This window comes from Rhinolophus sinicus, chromosome 13, assembly GCF_057876585.1.
Source record: "Rhinolophus sinicus isolate RSI-liver-muscle chromosome 13, RSI-T2T, whole genome shotgun sequence".
Lineage (NCBI taxonomy): Eukaryota > Metazoa > Chordata > Mammalia > Chiroptera > Rhinolophidae > Rhinolophus > Rhinolophus sinicus.
Window position 1 is genome coordinate 1,033,943 of NC_142513.1, and position 14,309 is coordinate 1,048,251.

The 14,309-nt window shown below is 57.3% G+C and overlaps 2 long non-coding RNA genes across 4 annotated transcripts in view; both read left to right on the forward strand.

Annotated features, from left to right (window-relative positions):
- LOC109459168 (uncharacterized) overlaps positions 1-7,381 on the forward strand; it is a 13,816-nt gene extending 6,435 nt beyond the window's left edge. The window contains exons 4-7 of one of the 2 annotated variants that reach the window (XR_016018128.1): positions 897-1,062; positions 1,337-1,500; positions 2,099-2,204; positions 4,358-7,381. This is a non-coding gene — a long non-coding RNA (uncharacterized LOC109459168). Of the gene's footprint in view, positions 1-896; positions 1,063-1,336; positions 1,501-2,098; positions 3,120-4,357 lie in introns of those variants that run through there. The other variant, XR_016018129.1, reaches the window with a different exon arrangement.
- Positions 7,382-10,054: 2,673 nt separating this feature from the next.
- LOC141568329 (uncharacterized) lies at positions 10,055-14,062 on the forward strand. Of its 2 annotated transcripts, none has more exons than XR_012491481.2 (3): positions 10,055-10,194; positions 10,566-10,620; positions 11,946-14,062. It is a non-coding gene; the product is annotated as an uncharacterized LOC141568329 (long non-coding RNA). The 2 variants fall into 2 exon arrangements; XR_012491480.2 differs by having other exon boundaries at positions 12,538-14,062.
- The last annotated feature ends 247 nt before the right edge of the window (positions 14,063-14,309 follow it).

A 14,309-nucleotide genomic window follows, 5' to 3' on the forward strand; every position in this document is an offset into this window, starting at 1 on the left:
TCCCCAAGCTGCCAACTCCCAGGAGGCAGATGCCCCAGCTGCTACTCATGACAACCGATACAAACAAACACAAGGCCCCTGGCAGGGACAGACAGAGGCCCGGGGAGGCATGGCCTCTGCTTCTCCCGTGGAGCGTGGAGCGGTGTGGTCTGACCTGCACTTGCCCTCCAGGTCCCCCATGCCCCTCTGGCCCTGACCCGCTGTGGGGACAGAGCCCCAGAAAGTAGTTTCCAGGCTCTCGGCCTCACATAGACAGGTGCTGGCTCAGGTAGTAAATGGCCAACTGTGATTGCATGGCCATCAGCTGTGGCTAGTTGGCCGTCAGCTGTAACCAGTGAGCCATTGGCCAAAATATAACTGCTGTGGCTACGCTAGCAGGGAGAAAGAGAGAAAGAACGGGGGCTAGCAAGAAGATGGCGGCTGGGCTGGCAAGCGTGGATGGCGGTTTGCGGACAGTGTGGATCCAGCCTCCATTGAGAGTATAGTGCCGCCAGAGAGAATATAGTGGTATGACTCCCCTACCTATGGCTCCGTGGGTGTTCCTTTTTGGCCTCACCATATCCTGCGTTCTTGTATGGGGAGCGGGAGCAGAGACCCCGCAGGCCGCCCCGCACGACAAATGGTGCAGCGAGCAGGGTCTCCCGCACGACACCCGCCCTTGTTCAGTGTCCTTTTCCTGGGTCTCCCACTGGCCTGGGACTGGAGCTCAACCCCTGCCTGCCCCGCGTGGCTCTTTGTCTGGCAGGCCTAAGTGCGCCCTGCCACTCCAGCCAGGATGTTCCTTGCACCACAAACACCCCATAAGTTGCTCCCCCACCCCTGTGCCTTTGCACTTGCAATGTTCTTAAAATGTCTTCCTTTGCCAGCTATGCAAATCTCAATCCTGCCTCCTTCAGGGTGTCTTCCAGAACCATGTCTCCTATCTCCTCTCCTCCACTCCTGGAAGCCGAATAGCTGGACTCTCTGTAGCTCTTCACTGTTTTGAAGGTGTAGGGCTCTCCCTGGCCCCTGCCACGCTGCATGGAGAACCTTCAAGCAACCTGGTCATCCAACTATCCCTGGGTGAGGCACTCGGAGTGGGAGGAAGGGGAAGCATGCTCACGAGACATGATCCCAAGGGGCTACCTCAGTTTCCCCAGTCCTGGGAAATGTCCTGGACGTGCACAGCCTGGAGTCAGCCCCCAGGGTCCACTCTGCTCAGAATGGCCTTATTGTTGTCCCGGAACTGCTACCTGGGACAGCCCCTCCTTGCTGCTCCTGCTTACGAGTCACCAGGGCACCAGTCTGGCTGAGCCAGGTTGGATGGTCCACCTTCCTCCCCACCTTTGAGGGGCAGGCTTGGTAGGTGTTCTGGACAATCCCGCTCCACCTGATCCCTGACGAGCTGCAGGGGCCTGGGCCCCCCTCCCCTGAGGCAAGCTGCCAGGCACCTGCCCTCCTGGAAAATGAGACACAAATTCTCAACCGAGGAACCGACTTCTGGGAGCTTCTAACTCAGAGGTAGAGCTTCCACAAGGCAGGGGCTGGCATCCCTCCTGCGGTTCTCAGTAAGCGCTGGGAGGTTGAGGGTGGGGGGGAGGCCATATTTGGGAGGCCACTACCCCAGGGTCTGGACAAGTCCTGTGTGTCTGTGGTCTTGAGGTGTGAGGTGGTGCTCGAGCCGCGGGAAAGGAGAGCAGGGCCGCTGACCACCACGCAGCTGTCGTTAGAATCAGTGGGCGCTGTCCACAAAGGGCTGCAAGCACATGACAGGGTCCTGTCTCCTTGGGGGGACCGCTGAGTCTGGAGGACCGAGGAGCTTCTCAGGCATGCACACGGACAGCAGACACTGCAGGCAGGGAGAAGACCCTGAGGGCTCAGGGCCACCCTCGTGGGACAAGCTGAGACGTTGGGACTTTGCCCAAAGGGGTGTGTGTCCCCAAAGAGCCACGCTTGGGTCAGAGTGAGCAGCCTGGCCCTCTCCAAGCTCCCTGGCTGTGCGTAGGGAGCTGCCTGGCTGAGGCCACTGGAAGGGCTGCTGGGGGAAGTCAGGCAAGAGAGCCCAGGGGTGCCCTGTGGTCCCCGCAATTCCTTCTGAGAAGTGTCTGCTGTCTGCAAGGCCAGAAGCCCTGATGGCCACCAAGACCCTGTCCAGCTTGTGCCAACTTGCTGTGACCCGGATATTCTGCTCCAGTGTGTCGGGCAGGCCAGGTGAGCCTTCAGAGGTGAGTGACAGCACTAAGTGCACTCCAGGGTGAGGAAACCTTTTCAAAGCTGTCTGATCACGTGGCCTGCAGCCCGTCCCGGCGGGGTTGCTGAGCACTCTCCCAATTAGCAGAATTTTTCATTTCCACCCTAGGGGACAAATGCGACTTTCTGGGTCAGCGGGAGGCCTGAATGTTCTACTAACCCCAGGAACATGGAGCCCCAGAGGGCATTTGGGAGCTGGTGCAATTTCCGGAGCCCAGATGGCTGGTGCTGTCGCAGGAAGTGGGGTGGCTCGTGGCTTTGGGGGCCTGAGGGTGGCCACGTCTGCAGGCCCTGCCATGCCTCGGCCTTCACCCACACCCTGCCTCCTCCCCTGGTGTATATTCCTTTGTCTGAAGCAATCCATTGGGGGTGCAGGGCTGGGTCCTCAGAGGGGGCCTAGGCACCCCCGAAGCCGAGTGCCCCAGCTTAGCACACACTGGAAGTAGCCAGGAGAAGGGGGCTTCTCTGTGAACGCTGAGCCCAGGAGGGTGTCCAGCCTGGGCCCGGGACATGGCGGTTCTGAAGTGGGCTCCCGTCCTGAGGCAGGGGGCTATTTCTCTACAGGTGCCGGCTCCCTGGGGGGCCTCTTGCACCCAGCAGTTAGCCCCACAATCACCTCCCACGTTCATCGCCATCCTGAGCCAGGCCAGCCTCGGGCCCTGGCCATCTCCCAGCATGGCCCTCAGTCAATACCCCCACCCAGGGAAGGGGCTGGGATCCCTCCTTCCAGCCCTTCCTCCTTAATCCTGCAGCCCCGCTCTCCCTCCCTCCCCCTGTTCTGTCTCCCCCCACTTCCTCCCTCACCCCCCAACCTTGCTCAGTGGCATCACCATCCAGCCTGTCAGGAGACTCTACCTGGTGTGATCTGGCTCCCTCTCCTCCCTCTGCCCCCGTCCTAGTTCAGGTCTCCTCACCTCCTTTGACCACAGCCTCCAACATACTCCTGCCTCTCCCCAGCCCCCAGCCCCCAGCCCCCAGCCCCCAGCTCCCAGCCCCCAGCCCCCAGCTCCCAGCCAGGCTCCACTTATCCCGGGAGGACGCTCTATCCCCTCCGAGTCCCAGGGCTGGAATCCCCCGGAGAAGGTGGCCCCATCCTACCCCATCCCCTCTGGGAGGCCCTGGCAGCTTCTGGGTAGATGGGGGTACAACTCCCAGGAGGGGGCTGCCCCAGGCAGACGGGGCAGCCCAGCCAAGCAACCCAGAGAGCAGTTTTAGGGAGAGACTCAAGCTGATGCCCCAGGAGCTGCATCTCTCAGGGTGAGAGGACAGAGAGGCTGCTCACCAGATGTCCTGGGCCTGGGCTGGGCACCCTCCTGGGCTCGGCTCCTCCTGGCTGAGTCCAGTATGCTAGGGCTCTGCCCTTCACCTGGACCCCCTCCCGCCCAGGTGGGATTCTCCTACCCTCGCCTAACATCCTGTCCGTGTTAGCAGGTAACAGAGGATCAGGCTTCTGAGAGAGGCTGGGGAGGCCCAGGCTTAGTGGGGACACCCATACCCTCCTCTGCCCTCTGGGGACTTCTTAAAAGCACGCCTGCCTGCACTGTTGGTGGGAATGCAAATAGTGCAGCCGCTATGGAAAGCAGTGTGGAGGTCCTGCAGAAAACTAACACCAGAGCTGCCTTAGGACCCAGCAATCCCACTGCTGTCTCTATCCCCTCAAAGTGAAAGCGGAGACTTGAAAAGATATTTGCACACCCATGTTCATACCAGCATTAGTCACAACAGCTGATAGAAGAACCCGAATGCCCGCTGAGGATTGAATGGGTAAGTGGAAGGCGTGTGTCTATGGGATACAACGCAGGCTCCCGGAGCCGCCGGCGCGGGGCCATTGTGCAGGGAGGAGTTCCAGACAGACGGTTTCACACTTGGCTGAGTGAGGTGGGGGCTGCCCCAACTGGGTAACTCAACTTCTAATGAGGAGTGACTCAGCCAGTTGCCTCAGATCAGGGAAATGGAAAAACCCCGAGTATTAATAAATATTTCCTCATAACCTCCTTTGTTTCTCCATGGCCTGGGAGGTGTTAATTTCCTTTTGTCCAGGTCTCACTCACAGTGACAGAAGCCCTGTCTGGGGTGCTTGCCTCCTGGGTCCCACTTCCAGGGAGACATGTATTCCCTTGCTTTGTAGGCAAACCATGATGATGGTGATGGTGATGGTGACCAGGACGGACGGAGGTCTCCCTCGTGCCAGCCCTCCTCCCAGCCCACAGAAAGGAGTTTGAACTTTATCTGAGGCATGATGGAGAGTCATTGAGGTGCTCTAACTGCATTGCGACATGACTCGAAGTGTGTTCTTAGGAGCGGTAGTGGTGTGGCGTGAGACTGGTGGGGACAGAGGATGAGAACGGAGGTCGGGCAAGAGGTGACGGGGCTGGAGAGGTGGAGATAAGGCAGCAGACGCGAGAGGGGGGGCCAGGACTTGCTCTTGGGACAGACATGAGCGACAGTGGGTCCTCCATGAGGGGACGACGGAGACAGCAAATCTGGGTGGAAGTCAGTTTCCCCAGTTAGGCAGCTCTGAGATGCCCGCTGGACACGCAAAGGTGACTGTGAGTCAGCAGTTGGACATACAGCTCTGGGTTTCAGGGACATTCAGGCCTGGAGGTGAGATGTGGCATGTCATCTGTAGCAATCAGGTGGCATTTATCTGGGACCAAGGCTGGGGCTCTCTGAGTGGGGGCTGAAGGAGAGGGTGGCTGGGACATGGAGAGGGGAGGGAGTGTCAGCACGTGACCCTGGCAGCTGCCAGTAGCACCCAAGGAGCCCCAGGGAAGGCTGCCGTTCTACCGGGGAGGTTAACACGTTGCGTACGGCAGGGTTTAAATCCCTCGTGAAGATTCTCGTGATCTGTATGCAACGTGTTAAGCTACAGGCCAGCTTATGCCAGAGTTAGGAGGAAGCCCTGGGTCCCATCAAGCCTGAGGGCAGCCTGGGAGGACAGCGGGAGGGCAAAGGGGGCATGGTCTACCCTGCACCAGGACTGGGGCTGGGGGCCAGGCTGGAGTCTGGGAGCAGGTCTCATGGCACCAGCTGGCAGGTCACTTAGGAAGACACCTAAAGGTCAGACTGCGAGGGTGCCAGTTCCTGCTCTTCATCAGGAGTCCTGAGAGGCCCTGGGAAGCTCACAAGCCTCCTCAGAGCCTCAGTTTTCCCACTTGTAAAGCGACAGAGCCGGACTCTGGCGGAACCTCAATGAATTAAGGCAGACAGACAGAGTAGCTGTGGAGGACACAGGATGGGCCATTACCTCACCCGCCGGCTGGGTCCCCCCCCGCCCCCCCGCCCCAGACACACCTTCGGCTCTGCAGAACCCCCACCCGGGGCTGAGGCCTCAGTGGGCCGTGAGGAAGGGCACCCACCCGGAAAGGGCTCGGCCTCGGGGGAGGAGGCGCCGCCCTGCTGTTCACTGCGTCACCGTCAGCTGTCCTCCACCCAGCTCCTCACTCTGAAGACAGCGCATGTCCTGGGGCCACCTCTGAACAGCCCCCGCATGTCCCAAATTTGGCTCAGCTGCTTCATGAGCAAAGCCCGTTCACAAGACCCATCTTTCCTATCCTGACTTCCCTGTCACAACCGGTGTCTCAAGCCCAACTGCCCCTGGCCACCCAGGGCCTTGGCTGGGCGGGGCCTCTGCTCCCTCCTCAGCCCTGCTTTCTACTGCGGACACTCTGGGCAGGACCCCGCCCACCAGGAATTGCATTCCTGCAGCTGCAGCCACAAACAGAGGGGTTCTGGGTGGGCTTCTCAATGCCGTGCTTTGTCCTGTTGGGGTTTGGGGCGGCATTAACTTAAACCGAAGGATGAAAAACTGGAAATTTCAGTGTGCATGGCGTTCCGATGAGAGTGGAGTTCCTATGAGGGTGACAATCCTGGTCACTGGCCCATGGGATGGGGGCAGGGATGAGCCTGCTGTCACTCCCCATCCCAGACACTGCCTCCTCTGCTGTGGTCATGTGGCTGAAGCTCTGACCTCTGCCTGCGACACTGGTCACAGGCAAATTCACCACCAGGAAATGGGGACACAGACAGTCTTTAGTGAGAACCCAGCTCAGGAAACAGGGATATGCACGCCCATTTCTTTGTCCCTCTGTCATGTGGGGTCTCTGCTCCCGCTCCCTGCATAAGAACGCAGGACACGGTGAGGCCAAAAAGAAACAACAATGGAGCCACAGATAGGGGAGTCATGCCACTATATTCTCTCTGGTGGCTGGTCGAGACACAGAAGCAAACATCCGCAAGTACCCCAACAGGGGGTCTTCCTGCACCCCAGTCTCCTTGGCAGCCGGAGGAGACACAGGAAGTGGGATCCACACAATCCACAATCTGCCATCCACTTTTCTGCCAACCAACCAACCTCACTTGCTAGCTGCAATCCCCTCTTGCTAGCGTAGCCACGGCAGTTACATCAGTGGCTAATGGCTAACCGGTAACAGCTGACGGCCAGCTAGTCACAGCTGATAACCATCTACTACCCGAGCCAGCACCTTCCCACGTGAGGCCGAGAGCCTGGAAACTGCTCTCTGGGACTCTGTCCCCCACACCCTCATTTCTGGGGAGGAAAGCAAAGGCTGGGGCCTGTGCAGGGAGCTTCTGGAAGCTCATGCCGGGCACTGCTGACCTGCGTGGACACAGTGCACTTCTATTTAGACCCATCTGTAACTTTCGGTGGCTGGCAGGGATGCTGGAACTGGGGACTTGGGGACACGGGGACATGGGGACGCGGGGACAGTCTGCATTGTCCCCATTTTTGGTGTCCCTTGCAAAGATTCATGGCCAGAGACAGCAGCCTGCATCCCCCTGGGACGCAGGACCTCGCTCCTCCCCCCTGGACTGCAGGCCGTGCTGTGCCTCACGCTCCGGGTTCTGCAGAATCGCCCTGTCTGGGGAATCAGCAGCGCTGTGGTTTAGGTGGACATTTCCCTCCTTGGCAGTGACATATTCGGGTAATAATAAAAAAGAACTTCCCTTAAAAATATCCAAATACGGAATTGCCCGGAAGTTACTTAGAGGGGGGGGGGCTCTGCTCTGATACAGTCACTTCTGGGCTGAGCCTGGGCCCAAGGAGTGTCAGTCACACAAACGGTCACTGTCAGGGGCAGGTCGAGGTCCCGGGGCTTCCGGTGGAGCCTGAGGGTGTCAGCTGCCAGGTCAGGGGAAGAAGCGGGCCCTGATGGCTCCCACCTGAATGGGAGATGTGTCATTTCCTGTCACTTTCCACGTGGGACCTCAGGCGTGGAGGTGACTTCCTGCCGTAGGCCCTGAGGGTGCAGAAGGACTAGTGACATCGGCTCCGCATAACACTTGAGCCTGTTTCGTTCGGGTCATTTTGGGGAGGCTGGATAGACGTGAGCAGCACAGACACTGTCATGTGCGCAGTGAGTCGGAGCCCGGAGATCTCAGGGCTGACGGAGCCGCCACCACCTGAGGCTTCTCTCTCCCCAGATGTTCCCACCGCGTGGGAACCAGCCTCCAGTCACCTCTGCAGCCCTCTCTCCCACCTTGGCCAGGACCTGGTGCTCCCCCACTAGGGCCTCCTTCCTCCTAATGTTCTGTGGGCAACGCCACTCGTGTGTGGCCAGAGACGCGTGCGGTCTGAAAGGTGGGGGATGGCCGACCACTCAGCACTGCAGCTTGGCTCCAGATGCAGCTGCGCTGCTCCTACCCGTCACCACTCTGCCTGCCTCCCTTGCCTGCTGAGTCACACCCCATCCTGCTCTAGCACTGTGACTTCTGGTCAGGCACAACAGTTTCTGCTTGAACTGTTTGTGGCTGAATGTCCTTTCTGCCCTGAGAGGAAAGTTTCTGCTCTGGAAAATCACCAGGCCAGAAAGCAGGGGAAGTTCCTGCCCCTGACAGTTCTGAGAGACATTTCAGGGGCGGGTCTCAGCTAGTGACATTGGCTTCTGGTCGGTAACCTTGATTAGACCACTGTCCTGCTCTCTGCCAGCCAGGACACCCAGCGGCCTGACCGGGCTTCCCAAGGGGGGGATTCAAGGCCACGTTTGGTACTAAATGGCATCGACAAAGGCATAGAAACATGTGGGTGGGCCTCTGGTTTCATCAGATCAGGGATTCCTGAGAGCACAAAGACTGGAAACAGGCCCTGGTCCTCGCCACCCATTAGTGGGGTGATTGGGAGGGCGCACCGCCCCGGCTCAGCAGTGTCACACAGCTGTCCCCTTAGTGCCCCTTCTCTTCAGGTGGCCAAACACGATGCCCACGCTGCCGCCTTCTCAGCAGCGCTCTGGGCCTCAGGCTGTCCATCTGTGAGACAGGGAACCAGCAGAGTGGGAGGGAGGGTTAAAGAGACAATGTCACAGGTGCCCAAGGCAGTGTGAGCTGTCAGTAAGGGCTGGCAGCCCCCGGGGCTGTCCCACCAAGTGCTCATATTTAGGGAACACAGATTAGACTGTCACTTTGCCTTTGCCTCCAGAGCCTCCTGGCTCTGAGTGACCTCACAATACTTACCTAGAGCACCCAGGGTCTGAGGACGAGGGTAAGCAGTAGCCTGTGCAAAAGCCTTGTGGCTGGAAGGAGCTGGGAATGAGGAAAGGCTGGCACCCAGGAGAGGGGTCTGTGCCAGGGTCAGGGCACACAGAGCCCCCTGCGCCAAGCTGTTATCTTAGAGCGTGGGAGCGTGGGAGAGGGGGTCGGACCAGCAGTGTGCAGGGCGCCTCTGCTCCTCCCACAACTCCCTAGGCCGTGGATGGGGCTGACCCACCAGTGGCAGAGGGTCTAAGCCTGGGCCTAGGGGTTGGCGGACGTGGAGCCGGGCTGTCGCCCTCACAGCTGGTTCCGTGGTAGCCATAGAAGACAAGGTGATGGAAGAAGAGCAGGACTCCGGCTCCCTGCGCTATCACTAGGGTTCCCTGGGAAGAGAGATTCGGGGACAGGTGAGTTTGGGGAGCCAGGAGCCTTGCTGCAGGACTTCTCAGTCCTTTGGGTGCCCCATTAGTATGGATCTCTGAGGGTGGTCGCCCGCGGGTGCCCCAGCCCTTCCAGGCTCAGAGTCCTTGCTGGTCCCTCGCAATGCTGATAAGGTCCTCCCGTGGCTGTTAACCCAGGAGCACTGCCTGCAGGGGGCGCTGGCAACATGGCCTTGGAAACCCAGGCCCATGCAGCAGCCATTCAGCCCTTTCACGCCCCTTTAAGTAAATGGAAAATTTCAAACGAAACCCAATTCAGTACTGAAAACCAAGCATGTTTGGAACAACTTAGGTAAATGAGAGTCCTTCTTTGACTATAACTTCTATGAAATGTAAGTACAGTCAATAATTTCTGATAAAAATTTAGTATCTGAATTGAGATGTGCTGTAAGCATGAAACACACAACGGATTTTGAAGACTTAGTAGAAAAAAGGAAAGATATTTCATTTATAGTTCTTGATAGCCTTACATGTTAAAACGATCATTTTTGCAATAGTGAATTAAATGAAAAGATATTATTAAAATTAATTTCACCTGTTTCATGTAAAAGTACATCCATAGCTCCATTATATTTTTACTGGACGGTGCTATCCAGACGCACAAAACTTTAGCAAAACCTGAAGTTGTAATTCACCACCTGGTGGAAACTTTGAAAGGGTGGCTCCGCCTGCACTTCGGTTACTGAGCGAGCCTCTGCTTGATGGGCGTGTTTGCAAGTGTGCGGGCGGGTGTGAGAAGGTGTGCAAGTGCTCGTGTGTGCATCTGAGTGTGAGGGGGTTGTCCATGTGTGTTCCTGTGGGGTTGGGCAGGAGAGCCAGTGTGCATGAGGGGCCATCTGCCTGCAGGACGCAGACCGCCGAGCGGGGGCGTTTTCCTGGGTGGGGACATTTCCAAGGGACTCGGAGGCCCTCGTGGGGGCCAGACTTCACTGGTTCCAAACTGCTCTTGGTCTCATTACCATCATATCAAGGCCACTTCCTGGGGAACTGTGTCCCAGAATTACTCAGAGCCCGCGCTTCCGTGCTCAGGAAATGTCAGGTCAGGCGGCTGTCGCTGGGTTTCACAGTGACCCATCATCAGGGGCTTGAGTGGAAATGTTTGACAAGACATTAATTCTTTCTTTGGGAAACCGGGTCTTGTGTGGGCTGTGAGGTTCTCGGCAGCAGGTGGGGGGTTTGGAGGGTGCTCTGCCCTTGTCTGCCCATCTGTAAAGTGGACCCAGCATTCCCTCCGGCTCCCTGGGTGGCTAAGGGCTGATGGAGACTGAGGGGGTGGGGGGAAAGGAGGGCTGGTGCAGAGCCTGTCACCCCCAGGCTATAAACAGGCACGGAGGGTGCAAAGGCCTGACCAAAGGCTGGACAGGAAATCTGTCAGGGCATCCGCCCCATTTCCTCGCCCCTCCCCTCCAGGCGAGGCCACAGCGGAAAAGCACAGCCTGAGGCGGAACAACACGGAGGAGCCACAGTGAGTGGGACTGGGGGTGGTGGTGGTGTGGGACTCTCCCCAAGCTGGGACCTCAGGAGGGCTGAGTGCATCAGGGAGACTAGTGGGTGAAAGTGCCGGTGAGGGCACTTCCTTTCTTTTTTTTCCCTGATGTCTTTCCCCCCTTCTTCCGCCTCCCCTCTCCCCCCCAACTCCGGTTCAAGCCGTTGTTTGTTGTTTCTCAGTCTAGTTGTGTATGACACAGCTCCCTGGCCCATGCTGGTATTATGAGCCTTGCGCTCCCCCCCGGCTGAGGCAGTCGGTCTCCGGTCGTGGTTTGGCTGCTGACGGCAGCTCTCGCCAGCTGCTGCCCACTCATGGTGGCACACGGTAGCCCACGGCAGCCCAGCTCCAGTGTCCTGGTCCCCCACCTCGTGAAAGCCCCGAGGAGGCGCCCAGCAGCCCTCCTGATGGCCCCTGAGGGTGACAGAGTGGGACTCGAGGCAAATAGAAAGAACGTAGCTTCACACCGCTTCCCCATGCCCCCCAGCCCTGGCAGCCAGGCTGTGTGTTGTGACCTGAAAGGGCCTGGAAGACGGCCATGGCTGTTCACAGGCCCACGGATAGCTGCACCCTAACCAGGACCACCCACCCAGCGCCTGGCAGGATTTGCAGCCACCTATGTTTCCCTTTTATGTTTCATATACTTTATGTTTCAAAAATTTAAGATTTCTACGTGCAGGAGAATATGGGCCAATGTGGGACTTACCAGCATGGTGGGGAAAGACCCCCTGAATATCCCCACTGACCCTCACACGCCTGGGCTGGATCCCGGCCGGAACAGAGTTCTGGATTTGGGTGGCCCCCAGGGGAGCCAGGCTTCCATTCCATTCCCAGTGTGCGGGCGCTGCATCCTGTGGCCAGAGAACCAAGGTTCCAGGAAAGCTGCATGGCAAACACCCCCTGGGGCCTGGGGTCATATCTCCAAAGAGGTCGCCTCTGGCATAACACACGGGAGCAGGGGCACTGGCTTCTGACCTCAGATCCTAAAATTCAGGGAAGACAGAAATCGTGGCTGAGAGCTGGTAAATGTGGGGCCTGGGCCTGGGAGCCCGTACACTTCACACATCCTGGGGTTTAAAGGCTGTGAGGCCCTGCCTCCACATGACCCCAGGGGGGTGTGGCTGGATGGTGTCCAGGACCCAGCACAGGATGGCCCATAGCATAACGCCAGACGCAGCCCTGCCCCTCCGCTGTTCACCCGTGAGGCGGGATCCTGCAGCCGGTACAATCCCCTCAGTATAAGGGTGAACAGCACGTCTGGTCCCTGAGCTGACACTACACTCCGCCTGTTTCTCCTTCCCCAGCACTAGAGCCTTTTGCCAGCCTTTGCTGAGACTCCATGCTTCTCTCAGCCTGTTTCCCGTCTTGAAAATGAGGGAGCTGGATTCTAAAGTCGCATCGTCCTTTGAAAGTGTCCTCTTCTGTCCTAAGAGCACAGGGTTCCAGCAGCACAGAGAGCACCATAGTGTGGTGCCTGGAACCCAGTCCGAGTCCCTCTGAGCAGTGCCTCGCTGTGCCAGGAGAGGGCGGCCGTGCCCCAGCTGAACCCAGGCTGAGCCCAGGCACCCAGAGACACAGGGAGTAGGGGGCACATGTCTGTCTCTTTGCACCACCTCAGGCACAGCCAGTGGCCTTCCCAGGACTCCCCTGCAGCCGACATCTCTCGGGAGGAGCAGGAAGCCTCAGACTCGCTGTGGCCCCCACAGCTCTTGCTGCACCCTGAGAGGGGAAGCAGCAGGTTGGACGGGTGGGACCAGTGGTGTGGGATGCTAGGGCAACGGGAGGGTGACCTCCGGGTTCACCTGCTCTTTGCAGTGAAACCTCACTGTCTCTTGGGGACGAGTTCTCTGAATCCTGCTGCCGCCCCCAGGTCCCAGCTCTTTCTCCTTTTCTCAGCCCAAGTCAGCGGAATCCCCATGGAGACTTTGCACTTCTGCCTCACAACCTGCCTCTCGGATCTGAGAAGGAGATGACACAGCTCAGGTCTGACAAGGCAGACGACGCCCAGGAAGGTGAGGAACTCGGCTGGCTGCCCGCACGTGGCAGGGGTGCCCTGAAGCCCACCGAGGACACCGGGCAGGCCGGGCAGTGTCCAGCACCGGGCCACGCCCCTCCCTGTCACCACCCCCTCCTCCCTTCCTTCCTGGAGGTGTGACTGAGAAGGAAGCCTGCCCGGCTGGGCCCCCAGGGTCTCTACGGGCATCTGAACGGCAGGCGCAGGCAGGCTGCTCCCGTTCACTTCTCCATCACCCGCCTTCACTTTTAAAAAATCCGTTTTAATTGCAGGGAAAATATTGTGCCCCCGCCCCCGCTGTGTTTTCCTTTGTTATTACAGTGATTGACTTGCTGGATGGGAGCCCGCTGAGAGGACGCTGGCGTCTTCCGCGTCCTGTTTGCTGGTCTAGTTCAAGTGCGTGCCTCTTTGCATAATGGTTCCAAACAACTCAATTGAAAGTGATTTATAGAACAAAATCAATGGGAACAGAAAGACGATTAGTCAGCATGTGAGCTAGAAAACTGACCGGTTTGTCATGTAATTTCTTCTGATTTACAGCAAGAAAGTTTATGAAGGTCCCTTGGTCACCTGCAAGCGTGTGCAGGGACGACCAGTATCCATCCACGTGCCCTGGATGACCTAGCTATTGAATTATTCACTCCATTCTTAGAAAACAGCATGTACCCGATGTCCTCTGCTTTTGTTACTCTCCTGTATTCCACTTAGCATCGTACCACGGGCATTCCATGCCATCAATACTTTTGAGCATCTTCAGCGGCCACATACCATTCTACCATAATTTCTGTAACTTATGCAGACTGTCCCCAGCTTTGGGTATGATACATAACGACTATTCTTGCATACAACTCTCCATGCAGAAACCTATTTCCTTAGGACATATTTTTATGAATTTTGTTGGGCTTTTGGTTCACTGCACCATTGCCCCATCTCTCCACCCTCCAAAAAAAGACACGCCAATTTACCCTTCCACCGAAGGGCAGGGCCATCTTTCCTCTGTTCTTTGGTCGGAATAGGTTTTAGAATTTAAAACATTATTTGCCACTTTGATGGGAAATAAATTGAACGTCATCGATGCTTTCAGTGCGTTTCTTTGATTCAAGTGAAGTCTAGCATTTGTCACAAGCTTATTGGCTGGAGTGCAGTTTGTGACATGTCTGTTCCAGTCTTTCGCCCATTTTTCTACAGGTGTGCTTGTCCTTTAAACACCTCATGAGAACGCTACTAACTCTTTGCCTTTAGTATCTATTGCAACACTTTCCCCTGGTTGGCCATTTGGGTTTACGGTATCTGACCATCCAGATGTTTTAAGTTTCCGTGCAGTCCAACGTATCAACCTTTCCCTCTGTGGTGTTTGGAAAGACCCCACCATCCCAGAGTAATAAAATGATTCATCTCTGCTCTCGCTGCCTTTGTCCGTCTGATGGATTTGTGTAGGTGGTGACATGAGGCTTCCGAACTTTGCTTCAAACCACTATTGCAGTAATGAGCTGAGGGTCTCCCCTGAGTGACCAGAGATTGCAGATGGAATGTGAGTCTGTGGTTTTGAGGGGGAGAATCTGATTTGCCCAGAGATTTCCACCAAACCCCCAGACACAGATTTGTTCATCCCGGTCAGTGGAGTGGGGAGAATTGTTTTCCCTCGACGGGTCAT